Below are 20,020 nucleotides of genomic sequence, written 5' to 3'. Positions count from 1 at the left end.
AAACTGTTCTTTAAGTAATTTTCAAAGACCAAAGGCTGGCTAATTACAGTATGAGAAGATGCCCTACACCTGAGCAAGTCACTTTCATCAACACATCATATTGAATGCCACTCTCTCAGCCAGAGATCAGGTTCAATTTCACCAGGAAGGTTTAATTTATGTTTGATCTTCTTCTAGTTTGGTCCAAATGTAAACAAAATGCTAAATTCCGATGGATGGCATTGATGTGAATTGCTGCATTTGAGCAAGTGGGCTATCAAGGAGCCCAAACAAAATTGAAGTTGATGGGCATTGGGGGAAATCTTTCCTCTGGTTGAAGCCATACCTAGCATACTGGAAGATGGTTGTAGTTGAAGACTAATCTTCTCAGTCCCAGGACATTACTGCAGAAGTTCTTCAGTATAATTTGTTAGGTCAACCATTTTGACTTACCTCAGCCATTGCCTTCATGCCAAATGGTCAGAAATGGGGGTGTTTACTAATGATGGCACAGTGTTCGATGGGGGTTCAGACATTGAGACATTGAAAAACTGGCATGCAACAAGATCTGGACAACATTCAGGCATGGGTTAATAAATGGCCAATAAAGTTAGCAATATGCAAATGACCATTTCTAACAAAAGAGTAAGTAGCCATCGTTTATTGATATTTAATGATATCACATTGCGGCATCACCCATCATGAGCATCATGTGAGTGTAACATTGACCAGAAATTGAGCTGAATTGGTCATATAAATGCTACAAGTGCAGGTCTAAGACTGAGAATTCTGCAGAATTCTTCTGGCTTCCCAAAGTCTGACAAAAAGTTAAGGGTATAAAGGAATTCCTGATGAAGGGCCTTTGCCCAAAATGTCGATTTACCTGCTCCTCGGATACTGCCTGACCTGCTGCGCTTTTCCAGCACCACACTCTTGAGTATAGAGGAATATTGTCTACTTGCCTGAATGATTGCAACACTGAAGAAGCTGCATGTCATCTGGAAAAGCTGCTATACAGTAGCAGCATTAACATCTAAAAGTTACACTGTAGCCACTCCCAAAAGTTCCTTTGACAATACCTTCCAAATCCAGAAGACAACCAACTCCAAAAACCATACTTCATTCATACACAACCATCTGTAACTTTGACATGACATGCCACTCATGATATCTTATTCTAATACATACATGAATAATTTCTCCATAGAATATTGACATAGTCTATGCAGACTTCAGAGCAAATAAAAGTTTTGGATCAACAGAATAATTGAGGTGTGAATATGTACCTATTAGAAGCTTTCTAACAATTCTTGGGTGCTGTGGTTAGTAAAACAGCAAGAAAGTTCATTAGAACTACAGTCTGATATTATTTCTTGTTGCAGAAGTTGTTCCATTATTCAGCCAAGCTATAATCTAGAGTCATTTAAAACATGCAGATTTAAATTTAATCAGGAGAACATCATAAATCAGGACTGAAATGCTTGAGCACAAATAACAAACATTACAATTAATCTGCAACTAGTGTTTATGGTGGGAGGCAATTTTAATTTTCTGAATGATTGTTCCACTGCTTGATGCATCATGTCGGTATCCAGTCCACCACCATCCTTTAACAAAATGGTACTCTTTTATTATACATATTTTTCACAAGAAAAGGAATTATAAAATACTCTTATAAAATTGATTTATGGTAAGGCTTGAATGAATTGGGTTGCACTCAGAAAAAGATAAGAACTGCCATGAAAGAATAATCCATCACAAACCAGCATCTCTCTGTATGTATGACATCTGCTGCATCACTTTTACAACACATTAACAGCTATTGAAGACTGTTTAGGAGCCATGTAAATGCTGAATGCATTTTTTTTATTACAAGCAGCATCCAATGATAATAGTTCAGGTTTAATATTGCTCATCACGAATGAAATTTTATTTCCTAGGATTGTAAATGACATATCATGTGCTCCAAAGCATTGCAGTTTATAGCCTGCAGGTCAGAATTATCCCTATTGTTCCCAACTATTTTGTAAATTTAAACTCCTTTAAGTATAGGTGAATTCTGTGCTCTAATTGGATAATTATTCTCTGCTAAGCTGTTGAATGAAAAACCCCTATTCCAGCAAATTTAAAAAGAGCAATGAACAGACATGGCAAACTTAGCCAGACGTCACACGACACTTGATGAAGGAGCAGTGCTCTGAAAGCTTGCAATTTCAATTAAACTTGTCCAACTATAAATCAAAAGCTTTCAGAGCACTGCTCCTTCATCAGGTATCATGTGACTTCTGACTTTGTCTACTCCAGTCCAACATTGGCACCTCCTCATCATGGTAAACTTAACCACCGCAATATTAAATCAATGCATGTTGCAAATTGTTTTAAAGTAAAAGTAACAATAGAAATGTTGTAGTTACAAGTTTATTCTTTTCTTTGAAGGATAATTGAGATGTAGAACTGTCCCATTGAGCAGTCCAACTGAAATCTTTAGAGACACTACTCTAAGTAGTCCAAAAACATCATAGAACATATGACTTGGGAGTGGGAGTAAGACATTCTGCTCTTCTGCTCAGCCTGTTGCTGTTGCTGATGAGCTTTAAACTTCAAAACATTTTTTTGTTGCATGAAACCAATGAGGAGAGTTGAGTATCAGTGCCAGTCCCTAGGAACACCTCATTCCTCATCTTTTATTTATTTAGCCCAGCTTGGATCTTCAGAGCCACTGATAGATTTCCATCCCCCTGATCTTTTAAAATGACCATTGACCAAAAGAATGGCTCTGTTCTTTAATCATATCCACTAGATGAGCAGTGGGCCCATTTCATCCATGATCCAGTTAATAGAATGAGTGAACATTAGTCCTCTGAAAATGTAGGGATCTTAAGACTGGAACCCATAATTCAAATGGACCACCTAAATAATGTTCTAAAGTCCAGCCCCGATGGAGTCTACCCTTGATTTGCTTGATTTGCTTACACGCGTTGCAAGTAATTATTGTGCAGTCTTGCACCATTTTGCTTGTTCTTTCCCATTTTTCTCTTTTACAAGAAATGTACTACTATCATCCATCACTTATCTTTGTCTGTTACCCCAGATATACTTCAAAGAGTGTTACTTATTGAGTACCCTACTGAGTGTCATTTTCATCATCATTACTAGTATTCATTCTTGGGGTGTGGATGTGCTGGCAAGCCAACTCTCAGGTGACCACATGAACAGCTGACACATATCTCAACTTGTTTTTGTCAGCAGACTTTGTCAGTTCAAAATTCCTGGGAGCAAAACCTGAAGCAACGTCTCTATCTAGCCACCATGTTTCTATCTGCATTCGTTCCTGAGACCCAACCAATAATTCTTATTGCAGAGCATCTCTAACCAGTGGATAAAGATGAGCATAAATTAATGGCCCGAATTCTCAGTTCTTCGGATAGTCAGTGATTGGAAGTATGAGCAGAAACATGCATTGGGACCTTGGGGGGGCCCGACAGGCTGACCTCCAGGGAAATTGCCTGGGAATGTTTATACTTCTGATGGCTGACTTTCTTTTGCCCTGAGACCTCACTGCGATAGGGTCCAACTCTGAATCAGAGTCAAAAACATGGGATAGTTCTTTGGTCTTACCTTGATAGTTACCAGGAAATATTAGACAGAAAAAAACCTTTGTCAAACCCAACAAGTAACTCCCTGCCACTCACACTGAGCTCCTTGACAATGTGTCAACCACTGACCAACCCTCTGACCCCTGAATACCATATCGGTCCCTTACTACCATCTTTGGCTATCCAACCACCCTTCAAACAAAACTACTACCGTTCCCAGCTACTACTTCACTCAACCTACCATCACATACATATCTACCATGTGACCAACCTGTTGAACCACTTAGCTCAGCTGTCTACACATCCTACACTCTGCCCATTTCCACATTCAATGTACTCACCTGTTCAACCATTCAGTAACATTCACACTGGTCCTTTAAATGTCCCTTATCACAGCAAGTGCTGTTAAAAGGGCGTGTGGGTGCTGCAATGGAGCTTGAGGGAACTTGCACTTCACATTTCTTGGACGCCCTAGCAACTAATGTAGAGCCAGATCCAGGCAGGGCAAAGTTCAGACAGATTGGAAATCCAACAATGATTACACCTCAGAAGATCCATGTCAATATCTCTCCTTGATTATTCATTGTTTTATTCATTCACAGGGTATGGGTGTCACTGACTAGACTAGCATTTATTGCTTATCACTAACTGCCCCTTGGGAAGATGGTGTTGAGCTGCTCCTTGCCCCACTGTAGTTAGATAAATGCAGAGTGCTGTTGGAAACAGAGTTGCAGGATCCAGAGCCAGAGATGGTCAAGCAGCTGTGATATATTTCCAAAGTAGGATGATGTGTGGCTCGGAGGGACACTGCCTTTCTACATCATAGTGATGGTGCGTTTGGAAGGTGCTAAACAGAGAAGCCATGTTTAATTCCTGGACTGCAACTTATACATGATGTGTAGTGCTGTCAGCCAATGATGGCGGGAATGAAGGTTTAACTTGTTGGATGGAGTGCTAAGCAAGCAGGTCCCTTTGTTCTGAATGACGATGAGCATCTTGTGTGCTGTTTGGGTTGGAGTCATTCTCCTGACTTGTCTTGTTATGATAGACAGGCGTTCGGGAGTGAGGAAGGTGAGCTACCTGCAGCAGAATTTCAAATCTTTGACTTCCTCTTGTAGCCACAGTGTAAAGCTGACCCAGTTCAGGTCCTAGTCAATGGTAACCTGCAGGATGTTGACAGTATGGGATTCAGCAGTGGTAATTTAAAGTTATGATGGTTAGATTCTTTCTTGTTGGAGATGGTCATTTCCTGGCAATTGGGTTGCATGAAAGTTATTTACCACATATCAGCCCAAGCTCGAATGTTTTGTAAGTCTTGCTGCATATGGACATGAAGTGCTTTAGTGCTTGAGAAATCTGCTGTGGTACTGAACACTGTGCACTCATCAGCAAATGACCCTTTTTTGATGTTATGATGGACATAAGATAATTAATAAAATAGCTGAAGGTAGTTCACATTTTCTTTCAATTGTGTATTTTAATTGATACATGTTTTCATGCAAAATAACACTATATACCAATATTATCATCTTGTAACAACATTGTTCCTATCTCTACATTACTGGAAGCTGTAGTTACTGTGAAAGGTTTTTAATTTTTAAATTTAAAGGAATCAAAACAGGTGCATTTATTAATATGGCCTTTAAACTCTCACAGACAAGACTCTGTCTATTTAAATGTGAAAAATCACACGACGCGAGGTTATAGTCCAACAGGTTTATTTGAAAATACAAGCTCTCGACACCTGAATAAGAAGTGAAGCTCCGAAAGCTTGTGTTTTCAAATAAACCCATTGGACCAAAACCTGGTGTCATGTGATTTTTGATCTTGTCCAACCCAGTCCAACACCAGCACCATCATAGTTTAATGTAAGTAGATTCTCCAAAATGTTCTGTTTTGGGCTAACTACCCCATGCCAAAATTTGAGACAGACATCCTATCAAACCCATATGTTCTGATGAATTTCCCATTTTGTTTCAGGAATGGGAAAGCGCATAATTGCTCAAACTTTAGCTTCTCTGAGCAACACTCCAAATTACCCCTCAACATATCCTCAACAGGTGACTTTGGCTTAGGGAAATTCACTCTTCACCAAACCCATCACCAAATCAGCCTTTTACAATCTTGCAAATAGGTGTTCCATGTGTTCTTTCTGAGTTTTTCCGTTGACCAGCACAGTTGTGCTAGCAATTAATTACTTTTGTCAATCTTTGGAAGGTTGACAGTGAATTCTTCATTTCAAATGACAAAACCTTATATTGGTACAAGCAGAATTATGGTCATGCCTATGCAGGGGTACCATGATGAAGGAAAAATGAACATTTTATTTTTATTGAAAAAAGAGAATAGAACATCTGTGTTGAAACAAGATGGAATAAAAAGTGTTAAGCAATTTATCCCTTTGCCTCCAAATGCGGCCAAGATTAGATATTAGCCTCCTTGTCCGGTCAGAACATTAATATGTAACATCCCTTCTGGAACATTCCTTTGACACAATAATAGAAATGCAATACATTAATCTAACAGCTGTAATTATCCAAATGCGTGCATGAACTGCTACACAATAACTCTCAAACTTTATGTCTATGGAATAAAATTAACTGCATGCTGGCGGTAGAGTAGAACTCCTGAGTTGGAGCTCATCCACTTTGTCCATTACTTTTCTTTTTTTTTCTCTCTTTTCAATTATTTTCCTTTTACCTTTTACCTCCCATCCCTAAGAGGCACCAGCGATGTCCAGGGTGAAAGCCAGTGTGGACTCAAACTCCCGGCCTCAGTGTGGACCCAAACTCCCGGCTTCAGAGTGGACTCAAACTCCGGGCCTCAGTATGGACTCGAACTCCCGGCCTCAGTGTGGATTCAAACTCCCGGCTTCAGCGTGGACTCAAACTCCCGATTTCAGCATGGACTCAAACTCCCAGCCTCAGTGTGGACTCTAACTCCGGCCTCAGTGTGGGTCTCAAACTCCCGGCCTCAGTGTGGATTCAAACTCCCGGCCTCAGTGTGCGTCTCAAACTCCCGGCCTCAGTGTGGACTCAAATTCCCGGCCTCAGAGTGGACTCTTACTCCCGGCCTCAGTGTGGACTCAAACTCCCGGCCTCAGTGTGGAATCAAACTCCTGGCCTCAGTGTGGACTCAAACTCCCGGCCTCAGTGTGGGTCTCAAACTCCTGGCCTCAGTGTGGACTCAAATTCCCGGCCTCAGTGTGGACTCTTACTCCCGGCCTCAGTGTGGACTCAAACCGCCAGCCTCTATGTGGACTCAAACTCCCGGCCTCAGTGTGGACTCTAACTCCCGGCCTCAGTGTGCACTCAAACTCCCAGCCTCAGTGTGGACTCAAACTCCCGACCTCAGTGTGGACTCAAACTCTTGGCCTCAGTGTGGACTCAACCTCCCGGCCTCAGTGTGGACTCAAACTCGCGGCTTCAGCATGGACTCAAACTCCCGGCCTCAGTGTGGACTCAAACTCCCGGCCTCAGTGTGGGTCTCAAACTCCCGGCCTCAGCGTGGACTCTAACTCCCGGCCTCAGTGTGGACTCTAACTCCCGGCCTCAGTGTGGACTCAAACTCCTGGCCTCAGTGTGGACTCAAACTCCCAGCCTCTATGTGGACTCAAACTCCTGGCCTCAGTGTGGACTCAAAATCCCGGCCTCAGTGTGGAATCAAACTCCCGGCCTCTATGTGGACTCAAACTCCCGGCCTCAGTGTGGGTCTCAAACTCCCGGCCTCAGTGTGGACAAAAACTCCCGACATCAGTGTGGACTCTTACTCCCGGCCTCAGTGTGGACTCAAACTCCCGGCCTCAGTGTGGAATCAAACTCACGGCCTCTATGTGGACTCTAACCCCCGGCCTCAGTGTGGACTCTAACTCCCGGCCTCAGTGTGGACTCAAACTCCCGGCCTCAGTGTGGAATCAAACTCACGGCCTCTATGTGGACTCAAACTCCCGGCTTCAGCATGGACTCAAACTCCCGACCTCAGTGTGGACTCTAACTCCTGGCCTCAGTGTGGACTCAAACTCCCGGCCTCAGTGTGGACTCTAACTCCCGGCCTCAGTGTGGGTCTCAAACTCCCGGCCTCAGTATGGACTCAAACTCCCGGCCTCAGTGTGGACTCAAACTCCCGGCTTCAGCATGGACTCAAACTCCCAGCCTCAGTGTGGACTCTAACTCCTGGCCTCAATGTGGGCTGGAACTCCCGGCCTCAGTGTGGATTCAAACTCCCGGCCTCAGTGTGGGTCTCAAACTCCCGACCTCAGTGTGGACTCAAAATCCTGGCCTCAGCGTGGACTCAAACTCCCGGCCTCTATGTGGACTCAAACTCCCGGCCTCAGTGTGGGTCTCAAACTTTCGGCCTCAGTATGGACTCAAACTCCCGGCCTCAGTGTGGACTCAAACTCCCGGCCTCAGTGTGGACTCAAACTCCCGGCCTCAGCGTGGACTCAAACCCCCGATCTCAGGGTGGACTCAAACCCCCGGCCTCAGTGTGGGTCTCAAACTCCCGGCCTCAGTGTGGACTCAAACTCCCAGCCTCAGTGTGGACTCAAACTCCCAACCTCAGTGTGGACTCAAACTCCTGGCCTCAGTGTGGACTCAAATTCCCAGCCTCAGTATGGACTCAAACTCCCGGCCTCAGTGTGGACTCAAACTCCTGGCCTCAGTGTGGACTCAAACTCCCAGCCTCAGTGTGGAATCAAACTCCCGGCCTCAGCGTGGGACTCAAACTCCCGGCCTCAGCGTGGACTCAAACTCCCGGCCTCAGTGTGGACTCAAGCTCCCGGCCTCAGTGTGGACTCAAACATCCGGCCTCAGTGTGGACTCAAACTCCCGGCCTCAGTGTGGAATCAAACTCTCGGCCTCAGTGTGGACTCAAACTCCCGGCCTCAGTGTGGTCTCAAACTCTCGGCCTCTTTGTGGACTCTAACTCCCGGCCTCAGTGTGGACTCAAACATCCGGCCTCAGTGTTGACTCAAACTCCCGGCCTCAGTGTGGACTCAAACTCCCAGCCTCAGTGTGGAATCAAACTCTCGGCCTCAGTGTGGACTCAAACTCCCGGCCTCAGTGTGGGTCTCAAACTCTCGGCCTCAGTGTGGTCTCAAACTCTCGGCCTCTATGTGGACTCTAACTCCCGGCCTCAGTGTGGACTCAAACTCCCAGCCTCAGTGTGGACTAAACCTCCCGGCCTCATTGTGGACTCAAACTCTCAGCCTCAGCATGGACCCAAACTCCCGGCCTCAGAGTGGACTCAAACTCTCGGCCTCAGTGTGGGTCTCAAACCTCCGGCCTCAGTATGGACTCAAACTCCCGGCCTCAGTGTGGACTCAAACTCCCGGCCTCAGCGTGGACTCAAACTCCCAGCTTCAGAGTGGACTCAAACTTCGGGCCTCAGTATGGACTCGAACTCCCGGCCTCAGTGTGGATTCAAACTCCCGGCTTCACCGTGGACTCAAACTCCCGATTTCAGCATGGACTCAAACTCCCAGCCTCAGTGTGGACTCTAACTCCGGGCCTCAATGTGGGCTGGAACTCCCGGCCTCAGTGTGGATTCAAACTCCCGGCCTCAGTGTGGGTCTCAAACTCCCGACCTCAGTGTGGACTCAAACTCCCAGCCTCAGTGTGGACTCAAACTCCTGGCCTCTATGTGGACTCAAACTCCCGGTCTCTATGTGGACTCAAACTCCCGGCCTCAGTGTGGACTCAAACTCCCGGCCTCAGTGTGGACTCAAACATCCGGCCTCCGTGTTGACTCAAACTCCCGGCCTCAGTGTGGACTCAAACTCCCGGCCTCAGTGTGGACTCAAACTCCCGGCCTCAGTGTGGACTCAAACTCTCGGCCTCAGTGTGGACTCAAACTCCCGGCCTCAGTGTGGACTCAAACTCTCGGCCTCTATGTGGACTCAAACTCTCAGCCTCAGCATGGACTCAAACTCCCGGCCTCAGTGTGGACTCAAACTCTCGGCCTCAGCATGGACTCAAACTCCCGGCCTCAGTGTGGACTCAAACACCTGACCTCAGTGTGGATTCAAACTCCCGGCCTCAGTGTGGAATCAAATTCCCGGCCTCTATGTGGACTCAAACTCCTGGCCTCAGTGTGGGTCTCAAACTCCCGGCCTCAGTGTGGACTCAAACTCCCGGCCTCAGTGTGGACTCAAACTCCCAGCCTCAGTGTGGACTCAAACCCCCAGCCTCAGTGTGGGTCTCAAACTCCCGGCCTCAGTGTGTACTCAAACTCCCAGCCTCAGCATGGACTCAAACACCCGGCCTCAGCATGGACTCAAACTCCCGGCCTCAGCATGGACTCAAACTCCCGGCCTCAGCATGGACTCAAACTCCCAGCCTCACCGTGGACTCAAACTCCCAGCCTCAGAGTGGACTCAAACACTCGGCCTGAGCATGGACTCAAACTCCCAGCCACAGTGTGGACTCAAGCTTCCGGCCTCAGCGTGGACTCGAACTCCCAGCCACAGTGTGGACTCAAGCTCCCGGCCTCAGCGTGGACTCGAACTCCCAGCCTCAGCGTGGACTTGAACTCCCGGCCTCAGCGTGTACTCAACCTCCCAGCCTCAATGTGGGTTTCAAACTCCCGGCCTCAGCGTGTACTCAACCTCCCAGCCTCAGTGTGGGTTTCAAACTCCCAGCCTCAGCGTGGACTCAAGCTCCCAACCTCAGTGTGGGTCTCAAACTCCCGGCCTCAGTGTGGGTTTCAAAGTCCCGGCCTCAGTGTGGTCTCAAACTCCCAGCTTCAGTCTGGATACAAACTCCTGGCCTCAGCCTGGATGCAAATTCCCGGCCTCAGCGTGGACACAAACTCCGGGCCTCAGCATGGACTCAAACTCCTGGCCTCAGCGTGGTCTCGAACTCCTGGCCTCAGTGTGCTGTTGCAAGCAGTGTGTTTCATACCCCTACTATTCTCTGAGTAAAGAAACTACCCCTGATATCTGTCCTATATCTATCACCCCTCAACTTAAAGCTATGTCCCCTCATGCTAGCCATCACCATCTGAGGAAAAAGGCTCTCACTGTCCAACCTACATAACTCTCTCAACTGTCTCAATTCAGTCACCTCTCAACCTTCTCTCTAACAAAAGCAGCCTCAAGTCCCTCAACCTTTCCTCATAAGACCTTCCCTCCATACCTTGCAACATCTGAGTAAATCACCTCTGCACCCATTCCAAAGCTTCTACATCCTTGCTATAATACGGTGACCAGAACTGTAAGCAATACTCCAAATGCAATCGCACCAGAGTTTTATACAGCTGCAGCATGACCCCGTGTCTCCAAAACTCAATCCCTCTACCAATGCTTTCTTAATAACCTTATCAACCTGGATGGCAACTTTCAGGGATCTATGTACATGGACACTGAGATCTCTCTGCTCATCTACTTCTCTATTTTTATAATTTATTGCCAGATTTTATATTTCTTTATTTTTCTAATGTTTTGCCGTAAGAATTTGTACTGAAGAATCTGTACCTAGGTACCTTGGTATTTAAGAAGGTGCCATAAGTGGCAACTTGTAAACTTTTGACTGTACTCATGTGAATAAACATAACTCTAATTGACAGAATGGGTGTGAGGAGTACTAATTCAATCACAAGAAAATTCAAATGATAGTAATTCAAAGAACATTGTATGTAAATGTTAAATTCATCAGGAATCATTTGCTTGGATAATGAGACTATGGTAACATGACAAAAACAGCTTCTCGAAGAAAACAGTTTATTAACACAAATCTGTTGATGTCAACTAACCTGGGAAACTAGGAGACCACACAGGGAAGCTATTACATCCAACAACAGAGAGAACACCTGCCTATAGCCTAATTACAAGCAGCGAAGTGGGGCTATGCTTTCATATACTGCTTTCCAGATCCAAGCCAGATCTTCACTATGGGGACTCAATTATACCTTCAATGCCAGCAAAGTCAGGAACCTACTACTTCAAGGAATAGTAAAGAGATAGTAAATAAATAAAACGGTGTTATGAATGTACGAGAAGGTTCAAAGGATGAATTAGAGGGAGAAAAAAAACTTAAGTGTGAACCTTCTCAATAATGATATTAGCTAATTCAGAGATAGTTTTCAAAAAAAAAATAGAACTTTACAGCCTTTCCCAGAGTACTCTCAGAGTGAGATAGTCAAGCTGATGAAAACAAACAGATCAGTGTCCCCTCATGACTCAGAATCCATTGCCAGAAAATTCTGATCTCTGTTATCTTCAGAGAATTATAACAAATCATCAGACTGTCAAAGATTCCAGCTTCCACCTTGAATGATAAGAATAATAATGAATTTTTGGACTCTTTAAAAATCTAAGTGCTTGCTACACCTTTTGTAATCGCCATTTCTTGTGATACCAGGAAAAGTAGAGTTAATGTCTAGAGTCTGGTATAACTCATGTTGAGAACTTTAAAAAGCTAAAATGTTGGTTTTGAAATTGTAGATGGAGGGGAAGTAAGAGTGAGGGGAAGAGATGGTAAAGGTGCCCAAAGCCAAAGGCATAGCTTGCTAACAGTGATGAAGGAGTGATTTGGATGTCGAAAGGATGTGATGGAGTAAAAAGGAAAAAATGTCAATAGTGCTCAGAGCAAAGCCACCAAGACACAACCGTGTGGGGAAATGGATGAAAACTAGAGAAGGCTTATACTGTTAGTGGTAAGGTCCTGGGGAGTGTTGCTGAACAAAGGGAGTTTGGGGTGCAGGTGCATAGCTCCTTGAAAGTGGAATCGGGTAAACAGTGTGGTGAAGAAGGTGCTTGCTTTTATTGATCACAGCGTTGTGTAGAGGAGTTGGGACTTCATGTTGTGGTTGTACAGGACATTGGTGAGGCCATTTTGAGAATACTGTGTACAGTTCTGGTTGCCGTTGTTTTGGAAAGATATTGTTACTTGGAAACATTCAGAATAGATTAGATTAAATTAGATTACTTAAATGTGGAAACAGGCCCTTCAGTCCAACAAGTTCACACCGACCAGCCGAAGCGCAACCCACCCAGACCCATTCCCCCCTTCACCCAACACTACGGGCAATATAGCATGGCCAATTCACCTAACCTGCACATTTTGGATTGTGGGAGGAACCAGAGCACCTGGAGGAAACCCACGCAGACACGGGGAGAATGTGCAAACTCCACACAGGCGGGAATTGAACCCGGGTCTCTGAAGCTGTGCCACTGTGCCGCCCATTTACAAGGATATTGCAGGGACTGGAGGTTTTGAGCAATAGGGAGAAGCAGAATAGGCTGGGGCCTTTGTTTCCTGGAGCGGCGAAGTCTGGGAGGGACTTTATAGAGGGTTATAAAGTCATGAGGGAACACACTGATCCATTTGTTTTTAATCAGCTTGACTATCTCACCCTGACCGCTCTCTGGGAAAGGCTGTAACATTCTATCTTTGTTTTAAAAACATCTCTGTATTAGCTAATATCATTACTGAAGGGGTTTACTCTCAGTGTTTTTCTGTTCTCATTCATCCTTTGAACATTCTAGTGTATTATAGCACCATTTTACTTCTTTACTATCCAGATCAATGTTTGATAGCCAGCACACCACACCCCTTCTCCCCTCTACCTCATAACATAATTTCAGTTGACATCCTTATTGATGTTCTTTTCTGCCTGCAGTACTAATTAGATTATTTACTTTATGGAGTGTTTTTTTAACAGAAACTGATACACTAAATTTAGCATTCTGTGGATCATTTGGAAAAGGGATCAGAACCAACATTATATTTGCACACGTAAAGTTGTGAGTTCAGCTGTCTGATCAGCTCAGCTTTACGTTATTTATTGTGAAACTTTAGCATGTCCCCAAGCTGATGTGCATATTTTTCACAGCCTATCTTGAAACATGGACTCATAATCCATGACAGTAATTTCTTCTTCATAGACCATAACTTTTTCTTTAATGAATTTAAGTGATCCCTTTACTTAATGTCCATAGATGAACTCAAAAGGACTGAAACCAGTTGACTCATTAGATGCGTCTCTAATGGCAAATAATAAAAATGAAATTCTCTTATCCCAGGCTTCAGGATATTCAAAGCAATAAAATCTAATCACAGTTTTTAAGGTTTGATGGCAAGTTGCCAAAGCCCCTGAGACTGTGGGTGGTATGCAAATGATTCTATCTACTTTACTCATAAAATACCTACAATATTCATGACATGAAATCATGATTAGACTGAACTTATCTGAGCATTGCATACCTAGTTAAAATAAGCTGTTTTATTTAATGCTGTCTTTTGTAGTATTGTTTTCAAAGAAAAATTCATGACATTGATCAGACGTTGCAAATGTATTGATACTTCATTTTGATTTTGGATAGATATCCCAATCCACTCAAATCCTACTAAATAGTTCATCAGACGTAGATGCTATGAACAATGGAGTTGGTTTAATTGCTGCCTGGATCTTCCTAACCAGTTGACCTATGTGACGTATCTTGCATAGTTCAACCACATCTCCATACAATCCTGGCCAAAGTCTCACTGAGTCCTTTTTATTGTTAAATGACCTGCCATCAGAGTTTAATGGAGAATACTTCAAATTACCCAACAGTAATCAGGGGGGACAATAATTTGATGATTTACTGTCCACTCCTCTTCCAATGGTGTCTGAGGAGGTTTTCATTGTTTATGGTAATGATTCTGAAGTGGTCAATGTTGAGATTTTATTGATCTTTATGTAATATGGCTCAGTGAGTGATAGAACTACTAACAATGGAAAACACGGCCAATGCATTCATAGGGGAAATTCAAGACCTAGCTGACTTGAGTTTCATAGAACTTATTAATATCAGTGGACATCTCAAATTTTAAGCTTGATACTGGGGTGGGTGTCACAGTCTTATCAGATTGGATGCCATATTTGAAGAAACAAAAGTTACATCCTTCAGAAATGCAATTACATGATCACAGTAGCACCATCTATCAGGATTATACTAAGTGTATACAATAAGTCATTGTGCAACACCAAAAGCATAACAGAGTTGAGAATGTATACATGATTTACAATCAACACATCTTACATCAACTAGTTCCAGGAAATGGTGAACAGTTCAAGAAAAAAACAACTCTATTCGAAGAGGACTTAGTCAGAAAACAACTGATCCAGGAACAAATAATGTTGTGCAACTGGCGCAAATATTATGAATTACATTGGGCTTTTCATACTCATGCCAGAACTCATGAAGGAAAAGAAATCTATTCAGACCATTTTTGTTGGCATAAGAGAATTGTTTCTGACTATCAATATGAAGGACATCCTTAACTATACAGCGATGGTGGGAGTATTTCTATTTCCAAACCCCACTGCAAAACTTCAGATGACAGAAATCAGCAGTTTACGCACAGAATGTAATACTGTCAGCAAGAATGAGCAGTATCACCCATTTGAGCCGATTGATGGATTTTTAACAAGTTATTCAGGCAGCAAAACTGTATAGAACAAATTTTTCTTGCAGATTTAAGCTTCATGTCAGATGAAGAGGTGACACATTGTTGAGTGTTACATCTCAGTTCTTTGTCTTCCAAAGCAGTGACAACGATAATGCTCAGTAACCAGAAATCGTCCAATAACGTGACCTAGAATGGAAAAATAGATGGTCTATCCCTCTCAAGTATAAGAACCATGGAGGAAGAACAAAATAATGTCCCTTTAAGAAGCGAGTCACATGACACTGATGAATGTTCTTCCAATATTCATGGGCTTGTTCAGGCTTGTTTGAGCTGTTACAGTGTGCACAACTTCAGAATAAGAACCTCCCCATTGGATTATAACAAATGTTGAGTTTATATGTTCTTAGTTCTGACTGGAGCCTAGTAACTGCCCAATGCCAAATAAGACAAATGTCTATAGATTCAGGACATGATCAAGCAGAAGAAATTACCTGGCTCAGAAATTGCAAGGCAGAAAGCATTTGATTTCATTGAGCAAGTTATTCCATAATGGAAATTCATAAGATCAAAAAGCTCTGACATGAGGTTATGATGTAAATATCCTCTATAAAATATAATCAGAAGATTAAGGGTCTTCTAGATAAAGTCAAGGAACAACCATCTGAGACAGAAGGAACAACAGCCTCTGGGTTGGCCATCCAAGAGTTAAAAGATCTTCCAGATAGAATTGTTGCAGGTCCCAACAAGGAGGAGAACTTCCTCAAATGGGAAGCTTTAATCATGGACCCTGAAGAAGCCTGCTTTGAAGTCAGAGTGCTTCCAGTTATCATGGGCTTTTCACATGATTATCCATAGAGAGATGTTTCATTCAAAGTAGAGATACAGCTTACAGACTATTCAAGGTCAAGTTCAGAGTCATGGTCAAAGTTTGAATCAAGAGTCAATAGTCTTCAAGCCAAAGACATAGCAATCTTCCAATTTTGAAGAGAATGATCTCTGAAAGAATTGTAAAACCTCCTGACTTTGTAAAGCTGGGGGAAGGAAGAGAAACCACAAGTATTGAGTTGGAGAGAAACAGAGTGATACAAAATTTAATTAATAATGAATATATAAATGTAAATTTTAGGAGAAATGGCTTGGAGGGAGACATTATATAATGTAATAGTTCTAAAAGGGTTATTGTTTGAGACTGTATTTGACTACATCAATCTGATGGTATCATACTGGTTTATAAAACGAGATAAGGCAGACATCTTAGGATCATGTGGATTGAAGATGTACATCCATAGGTCTCCTCATAGTCTTAGTAACAATGTTTATCTTATGAATGTAACATGGTTAATTGCTATCATGAAATATATGATCTAATGAAATGCAGTATATCTAGTTAAATCAAGCGCATCATTTTGTTAAGATTCACTAGTGGTTGGTCCTCTATAGCTGTATCCCACATATGCCCTGAGACTTATACATGGAACCTTTTTGTCCACTCGTGAGGACAAACAGAACCTTGAATGAGCATCTCATCTGAAAGACAGTTCCTCTAACAATCCTGCATTCTCAGTGTGCAACTTTAGTGCTCAAGTAATGGAATAAGACTTGAACTCACAATCTTCTGTCTCAGATCTAAGAGTGAGTAACTGAACCACAGCTAAGAGTGTTAGCTCTATTTTGAGGACTATATCCCCATAAAGGGTCAATGGTCTAGATATTTAGCAAGACTCAAGCACTTTGAGAGATTGACCATAATTCAGTTACATTTAGTTTAGCGATGGAAGGGGATAGGTACATACCACAGAGCAAGAGTTATCGATGGGGCAAGGGCAATTATAATGTGATTAGTCAAGACTTAGGATGCATAGAATGGGGTAGCAAAATGCAGGGGATGGGAACAATCGAAATGTGGAGCTGGTTTAAGGAACAGATATTGCATGTTCTTGATAGGTATGTGCCTGTCAGGCAGGGAGGAAGTGATAAGGTAAGAGAACCATGGTTTACTGCAGAAATTGCATCTCTTGTTAAGAGGGAGAAGGAGGTTTATGTGACGATGAGATGAGATGGTTCAGATGAGGCAATGAAGAGTTACAGATTAGCGAGAAAGAATGTAAACAGAAAATTAAGAAGAGCAAAGAGAGGACATGAGCAGTCTTTAGCAGGTAGCATAAAGGAGAACCCTAAAGCTTTCTATAGATATGTGAGGAATAAAAGGATGACTAGGGTAAGAATAGGGCCAATCAAAGACAGGAGTGTGAAGTTGTGGAAATCAGAGAGGTGATAAACAAATATTTCTCATTGGTTTTCACTCAGAAAAAGAAGAATATTGTAGAAGAGAAGGATGAGATATGTGATATTAGACTAGAAAGGATTGAGGTTAGCAAGGAAGAGGTGTTATCAATTCTAGAAGGAGTGAAAGCAAACAAGTCCCCTGGGCTGGATGGGATTTATCCGAGGTTTCTCAGGAAAGCTAGGGAGGAGGTGTTGGAGCCTTTGGCTTTGATATTTGAGTCGTCATTGTCTACAGGTTTAGTACCAGAGGACTGGAGGATTGCAAATGTTGTGACCTTGTTCAAGAAAGTCAGTAGAGATGACCCAGGTAATTATAGACAGTGAGTCTTAGTAGAGATGACCCAGGTAATTATAGACAGTGAGTCTTACGTCTGTTGTAGGAAAAGTTTTGGAAAGGGTTATAAGAGATAGGATTTATAATCATCTAGCAAGCAGCAATTTGATTGCAGATAGTCAACATGGTTTCATCAACGGCAGGTGGTGTCTCACCAAACTCATTGAGTTTTTTGAGAAGGTGACCAAACATGTAGATGAGGGTAGGGCAGTTGACATGGTTCACATGGGCTTCAGTAAAGTCTTTGATAAGGTTCCACATGGTAGGCTGATGGAGAAAATGCAGAGGTATGGAATTGAGGGTGATTTAGCAGTTTGGATTAGAAACTGGCTTTCTGTAAGAAGGAAGTGAGTGGTGGTTGGTGGAAAATATTCAGCCTGGAATCCGGTTATTAGTGGTGTGTCACAAGGATCTATTTTGAGACCACTGCTGTTTGTCATTTTTATAAATGACTTGGATGCAGGCATAAGTGGATGGATTAGTAAGTTTGCAGGTGACACTAAAGTCGGTGGAGTAGTGGACAGTTTGGAAAAATGTTGTAGGGGGACTTGAATAAACTGCAGAATTGGGCTGAGAGGTGGCAAATGGAGTTCAATGTGGCTAAATGTGAGGTGATGCACTTTGGGAAGAATAATAGGAAGGCAGAATATTGGCAGGTCAATGGAACTATTATTGGTAGTGTGGATGTGCACAGGGATCTTAGAGTCCACATAAATAGATCCCCGAAAGTTGCCACCCAGGTGCATAGTGCTGTTAAGAAAGCATATGATGTGTTAGGTTTTATTTGTAGAGGAATTGAGTTCTGGAGCCATAACGTCATGCTGCAACTATACAAAATGCTAGTGCGGCCACACTTGGAATATTGTGTACAATTCTGGTCGCCCCACTACAGGAAGGATGTGGAAGGATTAGAAAAGGTGCAGAGGAGATTTACCAGGATGTTACCTGGTCTGGAGGGAAGATCTTATGAGGAAAGGCTGAGAGACTTGGGTCTGTTCTCATTGGAAAGAAGAAGGCTAAGAGGAAATTTGATAGAGATATACAAGATGATCAGAGGATCAGATAGGGTAGACAGTGAAAGTCTTTTTCTGAGGATGATGACGTCAGCTTATACGAGGGGGCATGGCTACAAATTGAGGGGTGATAGATTTAAGACAGATGTCGGAGGCAGGTTCTTTACTCAGTGAGTGGTAAGGGCGTGGAATGCCCTACCTGCCAATGTAGTTCACTCAGCCACATGAGTGAGACTTAAACAATCCTTGGATAAGCGCATGGATGATGATGGGATAGTGTAGGGGATGGGCTTAGACTAGTTCACAGGTCGGCACAACATCGAGGGCCGAAGGGCCTGTTCTGCGTTGTATTGCTCTATGTTCTAAAGACACATAAGAAATGTTGCAGCAATCTCCGTCTAAGGCAGGCTCAAGACAAAGTTATGGCATTTGGAAGGGAAAACAAAACAGAACAGAATTTAAATTGACTGAAGATTACATCAGAGAAAGTTGGTAAAAGTGTAGTTAATCAAATTAATTTTTAAAAAGATACAAATCAGTGACTAATAATGTCCCACAAAAATCCAGGTTCAGGCTTCAATTGTTTAACATTTGAGGTTTTGGGAAATTGTTTAACATATTTATTAATGAATTATTGATGGAAATAGAAACCTATATATCCAAATTTGCTAATGACACAAAAATAGGTGACATCGTAAGTGGTGTGTTGGGTGTATAAACAGAGAGAAAAAGAACCAATGAGAATAATTTTCCCAGTCCATTAGAGATGGGCTTAGGGAATTGGCGGGGGGGGGGGGATGAAAAAGTTCCTAGAAATATGTGTCAGTTCACAATCTTATCATGATCACCCCTCAGCCAGAATACCCAAGGTTAGAAACAAAAACAAATTGCTGGAAAAACTCAGCAAGTCTGGCAGGGTCTGTGGAGAGAAATCAGAGTTAATGTTACTGTTTCAGTGACTCTTCCTCAATACCCTCTGTTGGAATTTAAGGAGAGTGGAAAACCCCTTTTAATCTCATGATAAGTCAGTAAGAAATGGATCATGGAACTGGTTTAACCCTGAATCCTGGATTTTCCAGCCTTGGAATCTATTTCTTGACCTAGCAGGAACTTACCAGGATTACCAAAGTGGACACTGTTGGAGAGCACCTGCAGTGAAACTGGATAGGCAGGGAAGGTTTTGATCAATTACACTGAGAGGCTGCTGTTCAAGCCATTTCATCTTTCAAAGAGTGTTTTGACTGCTTGGCAACTTCTTGGAAGGTGCTTCACTTGTCTGGCACTTAATTCACCTTCAGCTGCACTCCCCTGCTGTAAGACTTCTGTGCAGCATGGGAGCAGATAATGTGGCTACAACTTCCATCTTTGCTAAGAATCAAGAGCAAACGTCACACCACCAATGGAGACAGGAACAATACA

Source organism: Chiloscyllium plagiosum, chromosome 3 (genome assembly GCF_004010195.1).
Source record: "Chiloscyllium plagiosum isolate BGI_BamShark_2017 chromosome 3, ASM401019v2, whole genome shotgun sequence".
Taxonomy (NCBI): Eukaryota; Metazoa; Chordata; class Chondrichthyes; order Orectolobiformes; family Hemiscylliidae; genus Chiloscyllium; species Chiloscyllium plagiosum.
Note: the sequence above shows the minus strand (reverse complement) of the source record.